The sequence below is a fragment of the Panulirus ornatus genome, chromosome 10 (assembly GCF_036320965.1).
Source record: "Panulirus ornatus isolate Po-2019 chromosome 10, ASM3632096v1, whole genome shotgun sequence".
Taxonomy (NCBI): domain Eukaryota; kingdom Metazoa; phylum Arthropoda; class Malacostraca; order Decapoda; family Palinuridae; genus Panulirus; species Panulirus ornatus.
Window position 1 is genome coordinate 31,970,525 of NC_092233.1, and position 18,323 is coordinate 31,988,847.

Below are 18,323 nucleotides of genomic sequence, written 5' to 3' on the forward strand. Positions count from 1 at the left end.
GTAGGGTTTAGGGACAAGTCAATTGGGAGGTAAGTTTGAATGGAGACAAACTGGAGGAAGAACTGTTTTAGATATCTGGGAAAGGATTTGGCAGCAGATGGAACAATGGAAGCGGAAGTGAGTCATAGGGTGGGGGAAGGGGCGGAAGTCCTGGGAGCATGTTATATGGTTGCGAGGCATGGGCTATGGATACAGTTGTGCGGAGGAGGGTGGATGTGCTGGAAAGGAGATGTTTACGGACAATATGTAGTGTGAGGCAGTTTGATCGAGTAAGTAATAATAGGGTAAGAGAGATGTGTGGGAATAAAAAGGATGTGGTTGAGAGAGCAGAAGAGGGTGTTTTGAAATGGTTTGGTCACATGGAGAGAGTGAGTGAGGAAAGATTGACAAAGAGGATATGTGTGTCAGAGGTGGAGGGAACGAGGAGAAGTGGGAGACCAAATTGGAGCCGGAAAGATGTAGTGAAAAAGATTTTCAGTGATCGGGGCCTAAACATGCCGGAGGGTGAAAGGCTTACATGTAAAAGAGTGAATTGGAACGATGGAACGATATTCCACACATGGAATAACAACCCCCTCCCCCCTCATGTGTGCGAGGTAGCGCTAGGAAAAGACAACAAAGGCCCCATTTGTTCACACTCAGTCTCTAGCTGTCTTATAATAATGCACCGAAACCACAGCTCCCTTTCCACCTCCAGGCCCGACAGAACTTTCCATGGTTTGCCCCAGGCTCTTCACATGCCCTGGTTCAATCCATTGACAGCACATTGACCCCGGTATACCACATTGTTCCAATTCACTCTATTCCTTGCATGCCTTTCACCCTCTTGCATGTTCAGGCCCCAATCACTCAAAATCTTTTTCACTCCATCTTTCCACCTCCAATTTGGTCTCCCACTTCTCCACGTTCCCTCCACCTCTGACACATATATCCTCTTGGTCAATCTTTCCTCACTCATTCTCTCCATGTTACCAAACCATTTCAAAACACCCTCTTCTGCTCTCTCAACCACACTCTTTTTATTACCACACATCTCTCTTACCCTATTATTACTTACTCGATCAAACCACCTCACACCACTTAATGTCCTCAAACATCTCATTTCCAGCACATCCACCCTCCTCCGCACAACTCTATCCATAGCCCACGCCTTGCAACCATACAACATTGTTGGAACCACTGTTCCTTCAAACATACCCATTTTTGCTTTCAGAGATAATGCTCTCGACTTCCACACATTCTTCAAGGCTCCTAAAATTTTTGCCCCCTCCCCCACCCTGTGATTCACTTCTGCTTCCATGGTTCCATCCGCTGCCAAATCCACTCCCAGATATCTAAAACACTTCACTTCCTCCACATTTTATCCATTCAAACTTACCTCCCAATTGACTTGACCCTCAACCCTACTGTACCTAATAACCTTGCTCTTATTCAAATTTAATTTCAACTTTCTTCTTTCACACACTTTACCAAACTCAGTCCCCAGCTTCTGCAGTTTCTCACCCAAATCAGCCACCAGCGCTGTATCATCAGTGAACAGCAACTGGCTCATGTCCCAAGCTCTCTCATCCACAACAGACTGCATACTATCCCCTCTTTCCAAAACTCTTGCATTCACCTCCCTAACAACCCCATCCATAAACAAATTAAACAACCATGGAGACATCACACACCCCTGCCGCAAACCTACATTCGCTGAGAACCAATCTCTTTCCTCTCTTCCTACATGTACACATGCCTTACATCCTCGATAAAAACTTTCCACTGCTTCTAACAACTTGCCTCCCAAATCATATATCCTTAATACCTTCCACATAGCATCTCTATCATATGCCTTCTCCAGATCCATAAATGCAACATACAAATCCATTTGCTTTTCTAAGTATTTCTCACATACATTCTTCAAAGCAAACACCTGATCCACACATCCTCTACCACTTCTGAAACCACACTGCTTTTTCCCTAATCTGATGCTCTGTACATGCCTTCACCCTCTTAATCAATACCCTCCCATATAGTTTCCCAGGAATACTCAACAAACTTATACCTCTGTAATTTGAGCACTCACTCTTATCCCCTTTGCCTTTGTACAACGGCACTATGCAAGCATTCCGCCAGTCCTCAGGCACCTCACCATGGATCATACATACATTAAATAACCTTACCAACCAGTCAACAATACAGTCACCCCCTTTTTTAATAAATTCCACTGCAATACCATCCAAACCTGCTGCCTTGCCGGCTTTCATCTTCCACAATGCTTTTACTACCTCTTCTCTGTTTACCAAATCATTTTCCCTAACCCCTTCACTTTGCACACCACCTCGACCAAAACACCCTATATCTGCCACTCTATCATCAAACACATTCAACAAACTTTCAAAATACTCACTCCATCTCCTTCCCACATCACCACTACTTGTTATCACCTCCCCATTAGCCCCCTTCACTGAAGTTCCCATTTGTTCCCTTGTCTTACGCACTTTATTTACCTCCTTCCAAAACATCTTTTTATCCCCCCTAAAATTAATGATACTCTCTCACCCCATCTCTCATTTGCCCTCTTTTTCACCTCTTGCACCTTTCTCTTGACCTCCTTTCTCTTTCTTTTATACATCTCCCACTCACTTGCATTATTTCCCTACAAAAATCGTCCAAATGCCTCTCTCTTCTCTTTCACTAAAAATCTCACTTCTTTATCCCACCACTCACTACCCTTTCTAATCTGCCCACCTCCAATGCTTCTCATGCCACAAGCATCTTTTGCGCAAGTCATCACTGCTTCCCTAAATACATCCCATTCCTCCCCCACTCCCCTTACCTCCTTTGTTCTCACCTTTTTCCATTTTGTATTCAGTCTCTCCTGGTACTTCCTCACACAAGTCTCCTTCCCAAGCTCACTTACTCTCACCATTCTCTTCACTCCAACATTCTCTCTTCTTTTCTGAAAATCTTTATAAATCTTCACCTTCGCCTCCACAAGATAATGATCAGACATCCCTCCAGTTGCACCTCTCAGCACATTAACATCCAAAAGTCTCTCTTTCATGTGCCTATCAATTAACACGTAATCCAATAACGCTCTCTGGCCATTTCTCCTACTTACATACATATATTTATGTATATCTCTCTTTTTAAACCCAATCACCAGTCCTTTTTCAGCACATAAATCTACAAGCTCTTCACCGTTTCCATTTTCAACAGTGAACACCCCATGTATACCAATTATTCCCTCAACTGCCACATTACTCACCTGTGCATTCAAATCACCCATCACTATAACCCGGTCTCATGCATCATAACCACTAACACACTCATTCAGCTGCTCCCAAAACACTTGCCTCTCATGATCTTTCTTCTCTATTATACTTTGTCACTGTCTCCCGCGTTAGTGACATAGTGCAAGGAAACAGTCGAAAGAGTGCCTCAACCCACCGACATACACATGTATATACATACACATCCAGACATGCACGTATACATACCTATACATTTCAACGTATACATATATATACATACACAGACATATACGTATATACACATGTACATAATTCATTTGCACATGTGCAAAGTGAGAAGTTTAGGGAAAACGATTTGGTAAATAGAGAAAAGGTAGTAAAAGCTTTACGGATGATGAAAGCCGGCAAGGCAGCAGGTTTGGATGGTATTGCAGTGGAATTTATTAAAAAAGGGGGTGACTGTATTGTTGACTGGTTGGTAAGGTTATTTAATGTATGTATGATTCATGGTGAGGTGCCTGAGGATTGGCGGAATGCTTGCATAGTGCCATTGTACAAAGGCAAAGGGGATAAGAGTGAGTGCTCAAATTACAGTGGTATAAGTTTGTTGAGTATTCCTGGTAAATTATATGAGAGGGTATTGATTGAGAGGGTGAAGGCATGTACAGAGCATCAGACTGGGGAAGAGCAGTGTGGTTTCAGAAGTGGTAGAGGATGTGTGGTACCCGGACTTGTAGACTGAGACTGTCTGAAAAACCTAAGAAAAGCAAATAGGATTTGTATGAAGGCATTTATTGATCTGAGACATGGCATATGCTAGAGTTTAAAAGAGATGCACTAAAGAAGGTTATCAAAAGAATATATGGAGTGGAGACAAGTTGTTAGAAGCAGTGAAAATTTTATCGAGGATATGCAGAGGCATGTGTACAAGTAAGAAAGAGAAGCACAGTGATTGCTTCTCAGTGAATGTCGGTTGTGCTGCAGGGTATTTGCATATATCATCCAAGGTTGTTTATTTATGGAGGGTGAATTGCAAGTTTTTGGAAACAGGGGCAAAAAAAAAAAAACAAGTATGCCGTCTCTGTTTGGATAGAAGAGCTAGGAAGTGAGTCCCATTGTTGTCGGATTGCATGATACAGAGCTTGTGGCATGATCGGTTCTGATAAACTATACAGAAGCTGTGAGTAGTAACGTAATGGAAAGTAAGGAAGCAGAGAGTAAATGAGAATAATACAAGGTTATTAGGTAGCAGTAGGTTTAAGGGACAAAGTCAATTGGGAGTAAGTTTGAATGGAGACAAACTGGAGGCAAGAACTGTTTTAGATATCTGGGAAAGGATTTGGCAGCGGATGGAACCATGGAAGCGGAAGTGAGTCATAGGGGTGGTGGAAGGGCCTGAAGTCCTGGCGCATGTTATAAGGTTGCTAGGCCTGGGCTATGGATATACAGTTTGTGCGGAGGAGGGTGATGTGGCTGGAAAGACATATTTTTCAATGACAATCTGTAAGTGTGAGGCAAGTTGATCGAGTAAGTAATTAATAGGGATAAGAGAGATGTGTGGGGAATAACAAAGGATGTGTAGAGAGAGTCAGAAGAGGGTGTGTTTGAAATGGTTTGGTCACATGGAAGAGTGAGTGAGTAACAGATTGACAAAGAGGAAAGTGTTACAGAGGTTGGAGGGAACGAGGAGAAGCGTGGGAGACAGAACCAAATCGTAGCCGGACAGAATGAAGTGAAAAAGATTACAGTGATCGGTGAGGCCTAAACATGCGGAGGGTGAAAGGCTACCTGTAAAAGTAGTGAATTGGCAACAGATGGCAACGATAATCCACACATGGAAGTAACACCCCCTCCCCCTCATAGTGTGCGAGGTAGCGCTAGGAAAAGACAATACCAAGGCCTCCATTTGTTCACCACTCAGTCCTCTAGCTGTCTTATAATAATGCACCGAAGACCACAGCTCCCTATCCACCTCCAGGCCCAGACAGAACTTTCCCATGGTTTGGCCCAGCTCTTCACATCCTGGTTCAATCCATTGAACAGCAAATTGACCCCGGTAATACCACATATGTTCCAATTCACTCTATTCTTGCATGCCTTTCCACCCTCTTTGCATTTCAGAGCCCCCAATCACACAACATCTTTTTCACTCCATCTTTCCACCTCCAATTTGGTCGCCCAACTTCCTCCACGTGCCCTCCACACTCTGACTCAATATATCCACTTGGTCAATCTTTCCTCACTCCCTATATCTCTCCATGTACGAAAACCATTTCAAAACACCCCTTCTGCTCTCCACACAATCTCTTTTTATTACCAACATGGGATACATCTCTTCTTACCCTAATTATTACTTACTCATCAAACCACCTCCCACCACTTAATGTCCTCAAACATTCATTTCCAGCACATCCACCCACCTACCGCACAACTCCTATCCATAGCCAACCCGCCCTTGCAACCATACAACATCTGTTGAAACCTCTGTTCCTCAAACATACCCATTTTTGCTCTTCACAGAGATAATGCTTCAGACTTCACAATTCTTCAAGGTTCCTAAAATTTTTTGCCCCCTCCCCCACCCTTGATTCACTCTGCCTTCCTGGTTTCCCATCCGCGCCAAATCCACTCCCAATATCTAAAACATCTTCAACTCCTCCACATTTTTATCCATTCAATACTACCTTCCCAATTGACTTGACGACCCGCAACCCTACTGTAACCTAATAACCTTTCTCTTATTCAAATTTAATTTCAACTTCTTCTTTCAACACACTTTACCAACTCATCCCCAGCTTCTGCAGTTCTCCACCCATATCAGCCACCACGCTGTATCATCAGTGAACAGCAACTGGCTCAGTCCCAGAGCTGCTCTCATTCCACAATCAAAAACAGACTGCATACTCAACCCCCGCTTACAAAACTCTGCATTCACCTCCCAACCAACCCATCCATAAACAAAATAAACAACCATGGAGCATCACACAGAATTACCCCTGCACCGCAAACCAACATTCGCGAAACCAATCTCTTTCCTCTCTTCCTACATGTACAACAGCCTTACATCCTCGATAAAAACTCTCCACGTGCTCCTAACAACTTGCCTCCCAAATCATATATCCTTAATACCTTCCACATAGCATCTCTATCATATGCCTTCTCCAGATCCATAAATGCAAAACATAAAAACCCAAATCCATTTGCTTTTCTAAGTATTTCTCACATACATTCTTCAAAGGCAACCACCTGATCCACAACATCCTCTACCACTTCTGAAACCCCACAGCTTTTTATCCCATAATCTGATGCTCTGTACATGCCTTCACCCTCTCAATCAACACCCTCCCATATAGTTTCCCAGGAAAACTCAACAAACCTTATACCTCTGAATTTGAGCATCTCACTCTTAACACCTTTGCCATTGTACAACGGCACATGCAAAGCAACCGCCAGTCCACAGCACCTCACCATGGATCATACATAACATTACATAACCTTAAACCAACAGTCAACAATACAGGTCACGCCCCCCCTTTTTTAATAAATTCCACTGCAATACCATCCAAACCTGCTGCCTTGCCGGCTTTCACTCTTCCACAATGCTTTTACTACCTCTTCTCTAGTTTACCTATAATCATTTTCCCTAACCCCCTCACTTTGCACACCACCTCGACAAAACACCCTATATCTGCCACTCTATCATCAAACACATTCAACAAACTTTCAAATACCTCACTCCATCTCCATCCACACTCACCACTACTTGTTATCACCTCCCCCATTACCCCCTTCACTGAAGTTCCCATTTGTATTCCCTATTCACTACGCACTTTATTTTACCTACCTCCAAAACATCTTTTTAATCCCCCCTGATAATTTCATGATACTCTCTCACCCCATCTCTCATATGCCCTCACTTTTTCACTGCTTGCAGACCTATTCTCTTGACCTCCTTTCTCTTTCTTTTATACATCTCCCCCTCCCTTGCATTATTTCCCTACAAAAATCGTCCAAATGCACTACTCTCTTCTCTTTCACTAAAAATCTCACTTCTTTATCCCACCACTCACTTACCCTTTCTACCATCCTGCCACCTCCAATGCTTCTCATAAGCCACAAGCTATCTTATGCGCAAGCCATCACTGCTTCCCTAAATTCTTCCCATTTCCTCCCCCACTCCCCTTACCATTCCTTGTTCTCAACCTTTTTCATCCATTTGTATTCAGTCCTCTCTGGTATTCCTCACACAAGTCTCCTTCCCAAGCTCACTTACTCTCACCATTCTCTTCACTCCCAACATTCTCTCTTCTTTTTGAAAATCCTTTTAATCTTCACCATCGCCTCCACAAGATAATGATCAGACATCCTCCATTGCCCTCTCAGCACATAACTTCCAAAAGTCTCTCTTCATGTGCCTATCAATTAACACGTAAATCCAATAACGCTCCCTGCCATTTCTCCTACTTACATACATTATATTTTTGTATATCTCTCTCGTTTAAACCCAATCACCATCCGTGTTCCAGCACATAAATCTACAAGCTCTCACCATAACAGAAACTATGTTTCCATTTTCAACATGAACACCCCCATGTATACCAATTATTCCCTCAACTGCCACCAATTACTCACCTGTGCATTCAAATCACCCATACACTATAACCCGTCTCATGCAATCATAACCACTAACACACTCAATCAGCTGCTCCCAAAACCCTTGCCTCTCAGATCTTTCTTCTCTATTATACTTTGTCACTTCCTCCCGCTTAGTGGACATAGTGCAAGAAACAGTCCGAAAGAATGCCTCAACCCACCGACAATACTCATGTAATAATACATACACATCCAACATCACGTATACATACCTATCCATTTCACGTATACATATATAACATACACAGACATATACGTATATACACATGACATAATCATTTGCACATGTGCATAAGTGAGAAGTTTAGGAAAACGATTTGGTAAATAAGAAAAGTAAGTAAAAGCTTTACGCTGATGAAACCGGCCAGGCAGCAGGTTTTTGGTATGGTATAGGCAGTGGAATTAATTACAAAAAAGGGATGGTCTGACTGTATTCTGTTCGACTGGTTGGTAAGGGTTTTTTCAATGTATGTATGATTCAAAGGAGAGGTGCCCTAGAGGATTGGCGAAATGCTTGCATAGTGCCCATGTAACAAAGGCCAAAGGGGATAAGAGTGAGTGCTTTCAAATTACAGAGGTATAAGTTTGTGAGTACTCCTGTAAAATATATGGGAGGGTATTGATTGAGAGGGTGAAGGCATGTACAGAGCACAGACTGGGGAAGAGCAGTGTGGTTTCAGAAGTGGCAGAGATTTGTGGACCAGGTCTTTGCTTTGAGGAATGTAGAGTAAATACTTAGAAAAGCAAATGGATTTTATTAGCAATTATGGATCTGGAAAGGGCATATGATAGAGTTAAAAGAGATGCTCTATGGAAGGTATTAAGAATAATGGAGTGGAGACAAGTTGTTAGAAGCAGTAAAAGTTTTTTATCGAGAATGCAAGGCATGTGTACAAGTAAGAAAGAAGAGCAAAGTGATTGGTCTCAGTGAATGTCGGTTGCGGCAGGGTTGTCATGATATCTCCATGGTTGTTTGAATTTATGGAGGTGAATGCAAGTTTTTGGAAACAGGGGCAAGTAATGCAGTCTGTTGTGGATGAGAGAAGCTTAGGAAGTGAGTCAATTGTTGTCGTGATGATACAGGAGCTGGTGGCGATTCGGTGAGAAACTCAGAAGCTGGTGATTTGGGTAAAGTATTTGAAAGAAGGAAGCTGAGAGTAAATGTGAATAAGAGCAAGGTTATTAGTACAGTAGGGTTTAGGGACTAAGTCAATTGGGAGGTAATTTTGAATGGAGACAAACTGGAGGAAGAACCCCCCTTGTTTTAGATATCCTGGGAAAGGATTTGGCAGCGATGGAACAAATGGAAGCGGAGTGAGTCATAGGTGGGGGAAGGGGCGGAAGTCCCTGGGATCATGTTATATGGTTCAGGCATTGGCTATGGATACAGTTTGTGCGGAGGAGGGTGGATGTGCTGGAAATGAGATGTCTAAGGACAATATGTATGTGAGGCAGTTTGATCGTTTAAGTAATAAAAAGGGTAAGAAGATGTGGGGAAAAAAAAGGATGGGGTTGAGAGCAAAGAGGGTGTTTTGAAATGGTTTGGTCACAGGGAGAAGTGAGGGGAGGAAAGATGACAAAGAGGATATGTTTCAGAGGTGGAGGGAAGGGAGAGAATGGAGACCAATGAGCCGGAAAAGATGAAAGTAAAAAGATTTTCAGTGAGGGGCCAAACCCCGGAGGGGAAAGGCTTACGTAAAAGAGTGAATTGGAACAGGGAAACAAAAATTCCCCACACATGGAATAACAACCCCCCCCCCCCCAGGTCAGTAGCGCTAGAAAGACAACAAGGCCCCATTTGTTCACACCAGCTCTAGCTGCCCTTATAATAAATGCACCGAAACCACAGCTCCCTTCCACCTCCGGCCGACGCACTTTCCCCATGGTTTTGCCCCAGGCTCTTCACATCCCGGGTTCCCATCCATTGACAGCACATTGACCCCGGTATACCACTTTGTTCCAATCACTCTATTCCTTGCTTGCCTTTCACCCCCCTTGCATTTTCCCGGGCCCCAATCACTCAAAACCCTTTTTTCACTCCATCTTTCCCCCCCAATTGGTCTCCCACTTCGTCCACGTTCCCTCCACCATCTGCACATATATCCTCTTGTCAATCTTTCTTCACTTCTTTCTCCCCATTTCCAACCATTTCAAAACACCCTCTTCCTGTTTTCCTCAACCACATCTTTTTTTTACCCAATTCCTTTTACCCATTATTACTTACTCATAAAACCACCCACACCACTTAATGTCCTCAAACATCTCTTTTCCCACACATCCACCCTCCTCCGCCCCAACTCTAATCCAAGCCCACCGCCTTGCAACCATACAACCATTGTTGGAACACTTTTTCCTTCAACCATACCCCTTTTTGCTTCAGAGATAATGCTCTCGACTTCACACATTCTTCAGGCTCCTAAAATTTTTGCCCCCTCCCCCACCCTTGATTCACTTCTGTTTCCCAGGTCCATCCGCTCCAAATCCACTCCCAATATCAAAACACTTCATTTTCCCCCAAACATTTTAACCATTAAAACTTACCCCCCAAATTTGGGACTTTGACCCTAAAACCCCTATGACCAATAACCTTGCCTTTTAAAATTAATTTAAATTTTCTTCTTTCACACACTTTCCCAAAAAAACTCAGCCCCCCAGCTTCTGCTTTCTCACCCAAATCAGCCACCAGCCTGTACATCATAACAGCAACTGGCTCATGTCACCAAGCCTCTCATCACAACAGACTTGCAACTACCCCCTTTCCAAACTCTTTCATTCACCCTCCCTAACAACCCCCTCCATAAAACAAATTAAACAACCATGGACATCAACAAACCCAGCCGCAAAACCTACTTTTGCTTTAGAACCAACCCTTTCCTCCTTTTCCACATGTACACAGGGTTACATCCTCGATAAAAATTTCCACTGCTTCTAACAACTTGCCCCAAATCATATATCCTTAATACCTTCCCATAGCTCTCTATCATATCCTTCTCCCGATCCATAAATGCAACTACAATCCATTTTCTTTTCTAAGTAAATTTTTCAAAAAAATTTTTCAAAGCAAAAACCTGATCCACACATCCCTAAACCCCTTCTGAAACCCCCACTGTTTTCCCCCAAACTGATGCTCGTACATGCCTTCAACCCTCAATCATACCCCCATTATTTCCCAGGGAAAACCAACAAACTTATACCCTGTAAATTTTACAATCACTCTTACCCCCTTGCCTTTGTACAAAGGCACATGCAAGCATTCCCCAGTCCTAGGGACCTCACCAGGAAACATACATACATTAAATAACCCTTTCCAACAGTCAACAATCCCGTCCCCCCCCTTTTTAATAATTCCACTGCAATACCTCCAAACCTGCTGCCTTGCCGGCTTTCATCTTCCCCCATGCTTTTTACTACCTTTTTCTCTTTACCAAATCATTTTCCCTAACCCCCTCACTATGCAACCACCTCGACCAAAACACCCTATATCTGACTCTATCACAAAAACATTTAAAAAACTTCAAAATACCCTCCATCTCCTCCAAATCACCACTACTTTTATCACCTCCCATTAGCCCCTTTACTAAGTTCCCATTTTTCCCTTTTCTTACGCACTTTTATTTAAAAACCCCCTTCCAAAACATCTTTTTACCCCCCCCCCCCAAAAATTTTAAAGATACTCTCTCACCCCATCCCCCATTTGCCCCTTTTTTCCCCCTTGCCCTTTCTCTTCCTCCTTCTCTTTTTTTTATACTCTCCCACTCACTGCTTATTTCCCTACAAAAACGTCCAAATGGGTCTCTCTTCTCTTTCATAAAACTCACTTCTTTTTCCACCACCCCAACCCCCTTTTTTAAACGCCCACCTCCAAGCTTCTCAGCACAACATCTTTTCCAAGCCATCAAAGCTTCCCTAAAAAACTCCCCTTCCTCCCCCACTCCCCTTACCTCCTTTTTCTCAACCTTTTTCCTCTAATTTTGTATCCCGTCTCTCCTTGTACTTCCTCACACAAGCTCCTTCCCCTCAACTTACTCTCACCATTCCTTCACTCCAACATTCTCTCTTTTGAGAAAATTCTTTATAAATCTTCACCCTTTGCCCCCAAGAAAGGGTCAACATCCCTCCAAATTGCACCCCCCAGCACATTAAAAATCCAAAAGTCTCTCTTTCATGGCCTATCATTTTAAAACGTAATCCAATAACGCTACCTTAACCGCCCTTTTCTCCCCCACTTACATACATATATTTTTTATATCCCCTCTTTTTTAAACCAATCCCCCAGTCCTTTTTTTTACAATAAACTACAAAACTCTTCACCGTTTCCATTTTTCAACAGTGAACACCCATGTATACCAATTATTCCCTCACTCACATTACTCACCTGTGCATTCAAATCCCCATCACTATAACCCGTTTTCATGCTTCAAAACCCACTACACACCTCATTCAGCGGCTCCCAAAACACAGCTCTCATGATTTTTCTTCTTATTATATTTTTAAACTGCTCCCGCGTTAGTGACATATGCAAGGAAACAGTCGAAAGAATCCCTCAACCCCCCGAACAACACATGTATATAAAATAACATCCAGACAGCACGTATCATACCATACTTTTTAAACCCTATACATATAAATACATACACAGACATATACGTATATACACATTTTAAAAATAATTCATTGCAATGTGCAATGAGAGTTAGGGAAAACGATTTGGTAAATAAGAAAAGGAGTAAAAGTTTAAAGGATGATAAAGCCGGCAAGGCAGCAGGTTGAAGGTATTGCGGGAATTTAAAAAAAGGGGGGTACTGTATTGTTGACGGGTTGGAAAGGTATTTAATGTATGTAAGATCCGGGGTGAGGTGCCTGAGGTTTGGGGCGGAATGCTTGCATAGGCCTTTGGGTACAAAGGAAAAGGGGGGATAATGATCCAAATACGATATAAAGTTTTGTTATATTCCTGGAAAATTATAGGGGGGGTATTGATTGAGAGGGAAGGCATTACAAGGCATCAGACTGGGAAAGCATGGGGGTTCGAAGTGGAAAGGGGATGTGGGACCCGGTGTTTGCTTGGAAAATGTATGGAAAAATCCCTTAAAAAAAACAAATGATTGTATGTAGCATTTTAGGGAGGGGAAAAGGGCAAAAGAAAAGTTTTAGAATGTTTCCTGTGGAAGGTATTAAGAATATATGGTTGGGAGGCAAGTGATAGAACATGAAAAATTTATCAGACTAAGGGCATGTGTACGTGAGGAAGAAAGGAAAGTGATTGGTTCCATGAATTAGTTTGCGCAGGGGTTGTGATTCCCATGTTGTTTAATTTGTTTATTGGGTCGGGGGTTTTTAAGGAGGTGAATGCAAAAATTTTTGGAAAAAAGGGGCAAGTATCATCTGTTGGGATGAGAAGCTTGGGGGGGTGAGTCCCTTTTTTGTTCGCCTGATATAAACGCGCTGGTGCTGATTTGTGAAAACTGCAGAACGGTTACTGAGTTTGTAAAGTGGTGAAAGAAGAAAGTTAAAGTAAAGGAATAAGAGAAGGTTTTTTGGGACAGTGGGGTTGAGGGGCAAGTCAATTGGGGGGTAATTTGAATGGAAAAACTGGGGAATAAAATGTTTTAGATACTGGGGGTGGAAACTGACGGATGGAACCATGGGAAACGGAAGTGAACAAAAGGGTGGGGGGGGGGGCAAAATTCTGGGGGCTTTTAAGAATGTTTGGGAAATCGAGAACATTATCTCGCAAACAAAATGGGGATGTTTAAGGGAATAGTGGTTCCAACAAGTTGATGGGTTTCGAGCGTGGCTAAGGAAGAGTTTATGCAGGGGGGTGGGAGTGGGAAATGAAGTTTGAAACAATATTGGTGTGAGGGGGGTTATCGATAAATAATGTAAAGGGAAAGAAGGTGTGAAAAAAAAAGGTGGGTTAGAGACGGAAGAGGGTTTTTGAAGGTTTGGTCACAGGAGAAGATGAGGAAAGATTGACAAAGAGGGTAAAGGGGCCAGGTTGGAGGGGGCAGGAATGGGAAACCAAATTTAGGTGGAAAGGAAGGTAAAAAAAATTTTGGTGATCCGGCCTAAAATGCAGGAGGGGGAAAGGGGGTGTAAAAGGAATAAGGGGAATTGAACATGTGGAAAACCGGGTCACTCGTCCTGGATGAACCCCGGCAGTGAACGTCTGGGGGAAAAACAGGAAAAAAAAAAATTTTTGGGGGCCGTGGAAAGGGGGGCTTGGTTTCCGGGCATTTTACATGACAGCAGAGACTGGGGTGTGAACGAGTGGGCCTTTGGTGCCTTTTTCCTAGGCACAAATCGCAACATGGGGGAGGGGGTTGTTATTCCATGGTGGCAGGGGGGATGGGGAACAAATAAAGGCAGACAGTATAATTTGTAATTTAAATAATAAAAGTCTGTGGTTAAATGTATTTACATTTAATTAAGGGGGAGTATATTTTCTGTTGGACGTGTGTAATACTGTTAAAGTGGGGGGGTTGGGCCTTTTTTTCGTCTTTTCCCTTTCGCATCTCCTAACGCGGGGGACACGACAAAGCAAAAAAAAAATAATAAAAAACATCTTGCTGCCTTTGTTTATTCCTGTCACCACCCCCCCCCACATGAATGACAACCACCTCCCCCCAGGCGTGAGGGAACCAAGGGAAAAAACAACGAAGCCACATTTGTTCACACCTCTCAGCTGTCATGTATAATGCCCGAAAACCCACATCTTTTCCCCACCAGGCCCCTTACAAAACTTCCATGGTTTTCCCCCCAATGCTTTTATCCTGGGGTTTAGTCCACTGACCGCACTTGACCCCCCCTATACCAAATCGTTTCCAGTCACTCATGGGGGGTGGGGAATTAAAAGGTTTGAGTGGTGGGGAGAAGAAGTAAATTGTTAGTGAAAGAGAAGAGAGAGAGGCTTTTGGTTTGATTTTTTTGCGGGGGGGAAATAGTGCAAATAAACGGGAAAAAAAATTTTAAAAAAAAAGGCGGGGGTAAAGAGCAAATAAAAAAGGGGGGGGGGGGGGGACAAAGGGGATTTTTTTGGGGGGAGAAAGCAAGGGCTTTCACAAAGACACCTGGGGAAATGAGAAATGTGGGGGGGGCAGATAAAAAAGGGTAGTGAGGGGTGGGATGAAGAAGTTAGATTTTTAGTGAAAGAAAAGGGGACAAAATTTTTTGATGATTTTTTTTGGGGGGAAAGTCCAAAAGGTGGAGATGGAAAAAAGAAAGAAGCAGGTCAAGAGAAAGATACAAGAGGTGAAAAAGAGGGCAAATGAGAGTTGGGGAGAAGTATTTTTTTAAAAATTTGGGAGAAAAAAAAGATTTTTGGAAGGGGGTAAATAAAGTGCTAAGACAAAGAACAAATGGGGAAAATCGGGAAGGGGCTAAGGGGGGTAATCTGTAGTGGGGTTGAGAAGATGATTAGTATTTTGAAGGTTACTGAATTTGCAATAATAAAGGGGAATATAGGGTGTTTTGGGGGAGGTGGGGTTTCGAATGAAGGGTAGGGAGAAAGATTTTGGGAAACAGAGAAAGGGGGTAAAACTTTGCGGAAAATGAAAATCGGGAAAGCGGCGGGGTTTGGGTGTTATTGCAGTGGGAATTTTTTAAAAAGAGGGAGTGAAGAAGTTAGATGTTGTGAGAGAAGGACATGTAATTTGGTGATTTTATATGTGGCAGTCGTGCAACTGAGTGGAGATGTATACAAAAGATAGCCAGTCAGAGAAAGTACAAGAGGGAAAAGAGGGCAAATGAGAGTTAGGTAGAGAGTATATTAATTTTAGGAGAATAAAATTCTTGGAAGGAGGTAAATAAAGTTCGAAGACAAGAAACAAGGAACACGGTGAAGGGCTATGGAGTAATAACATGTATGTGAGGAGAAGATGGATTGAGTATTTTGAAGGTTTACTGAATGTGTCAGATAATAGAATGGCAGATATAGGGTGTTTTGGGCGAGGTGGTGTGTGAAGTGAGAGGGTTAGGGAGAATGATTTGGTAAACAGAGAAGAGGTGGTAAAAGCTTTGCGGAAGATGAAAGTCGGCAACGCGGCGGGTTTGGATGGTATTACAGTGGAATTTATTAAAAAAGAGGGTGACTGTGTTGTTGACTTGTTGGTGAGGATATTTAATGTATGTATGACTCATGATGAAGTTCCTGAGGATTGGCAGAATGTATGCATAGTGCCACTGCACAAAGGCAAAGGGGATAAGGGTGAGTGTTCACATTACAGGTATACGTTTGTTGAGTATTCCTGGGAAATTATTGGGAGGGTATTGATTGAAAGGGTGAGGGCATTTACAAAGCATCAGATTGGGGAAGAGCAGTGTGGTTTCAGAAGTGGTAAAGGATGTATGGATCAGGTGTTTGCTTTGAAGAATGTATGTCAGAAATACATAGAAAAACAAATGAATTTGTATGTAGCATTTATGGATCTGGAGAGGGCATATGACAGAGTTAATAGAGATGTTCTGTGGAGGGTATTAAGAATATATGGTGTGGGAGGAAAGTTGCTAGAAGCAGTGAAAAGATTTTATAGAGGATGCAAGGCATGTGTACGAGTAGGAAGAGAGGAAAAAAATTGGTTCTCAGTGAATGGTGGTTTGCGGCAGGGGTGCATGATGTCTCCATGGTTGTTTAATTTGCTTATGGATGGGGTTGTTGGGAGGTGAATGCAAGAGTTTTGGAAAGAGGGGCAAGCATGCAGTCTCATGTGGATGAGAAAGCTTGGGAAGTGAGTCAGCTGTTGTTCGCTGATGATACAGTGCTGGTGGCTGATTCAGGTGAGAAAATGCAGAAGCTGGTGACTGAGTTTGGTAAAGTGTGTGAAAGAAGAAAGTTAAGAGTAAATGTGAATAAGAGCAAGGTTATTAGGTACAGTAGGGTTGAGGGACAAGTCAATTGGGAGGTAAGTTTGAATGGAGAAAAACTAGAGGAAGTGAAGCGTTTTAGATATCTGGGAGTGGATTAGGCAGCGGATGGAACCATGGAAGCAGAAGTGAGTCACAGGCTGGGGGAGGGGGCAAAAGTTCTGGGAGTATTGAAAAATGTGTGGAAGGCGAGAAGCATTATCTCAGAGAGCAAAAATGGGTATGTTTGAAGGAATAGTGGTTCCAACATTGTTATATGGTTGTGAGGCGAGGGCTATAGATAGAGTTCTTCAGAGGAGGGTGGATGTGTTGGAAATGAGATGTTTGAGGACAATATGTGGTGTGAGGTGGTTTGATCGAGTAAGTAATGAAAGGGTAAGAGAGATGTGTGATGATAAAAAGAGTGTGGTTGAGAGAGCAGAAGAGGGTGTTTTGAAATGGTTTGGTCACATGGAGAGAATGAGTGAGGAAAGACTGACAAAGAGTATATATGTGTCAGAGGTTGAGGGAACAAGGAGAAGTGGGAGACCAAATTGGAGGTGGAAGGATGGAGGCAAAAAGATTTTGAGCAATCGGGGCTTGAACATGCAAGAGGGTGAAAGGCGTGCAAGGAATGAAGTGAATTGGAACGATGTGGTATACCAGGGTCAACATGCTGTCAATGGACTGAACCAGGGCATGTGAAGCATTTGGGGTAAACCATAGAAAGTTCTGTGGGGCCTGGATGTGGAAAGGGAGCTGTGGATTCAGTGCATTATACATGACAGCTAGAGACTGAGTGTGAACAAATGTTGCCTTTGATGTCTTTTACTAGCTCTACCTCGCGCACATGCGGGGGAAGGGGTTGTCATTTAATGTGTGGAGGGTGTGGCAACGGGAATGAATAAAGGCAGCAAGTATGAATTATGTACAAGTGTATATATGTATATGTCTGTGTATGTATACATACGTATACGTTGTAATGTATAGGTATGTATATGTGCGTGTGTGGACGTGTATGTACATATATTTGTATGTGGGTGGGTTGGGCCATTCTTTTGTCTGTTTCCTTGTGCTACCTCGCTAACGCGGGAGACAGTGACAAAGTATAATAAAAAGAATAATAAAAAATATACATATACATATAAAGAAGATGAAAGCCGGCAAGGTGGCGGGTTTGGATGGTATTGCAGTGGAATTTATTAAAAAAAAAAGGGGGTGACTGTGTTGTTGACTGATTGGTAAGGATATTCAATGTATGGATGTTTCTCGGTGAAGTGCCTGAGGATTGGCAGAATGCATGCATAGCGCCATTGTACAAAGGCAAAGGGGATAAAGATGAGTTTTCAAATTAAAGAGGTACAAGTGTGTTGACTATTCCTGGGAAGTTATATAGGAGGGTATTGATTGAGAGGGTAAAGGCATGTACAGAGCATACAGAGCATCAGATTGGGGAAGAGCAGTGTGGTTTCAGAAGTGATAGTGGATGTGTGGATCAGGAGTTTGCTCTGAAGATTGTATGTGAGAAATACTTAGAAAAACAGATGGATTTTTATGTCACATTTATGTATCTGGAGAAGGCATATGATA

The 18,323-nt window shown here is 42.7% G+C and overlaps 1 protein-coding gene across 1 annotated transcript in view; it reads right to left on the reverse strand.

Moving 5' to 3' along the window:
- LOC139750880 (minichromosome maintenance domain-containing protein 2-like) overlaps positions 1-18,323 on the reverse strand; it is a 140,015-nt gene that overhangs the window by 16,103 nt on the left and 105,589 nt on the right. The window lies entirely within an intron of this gene.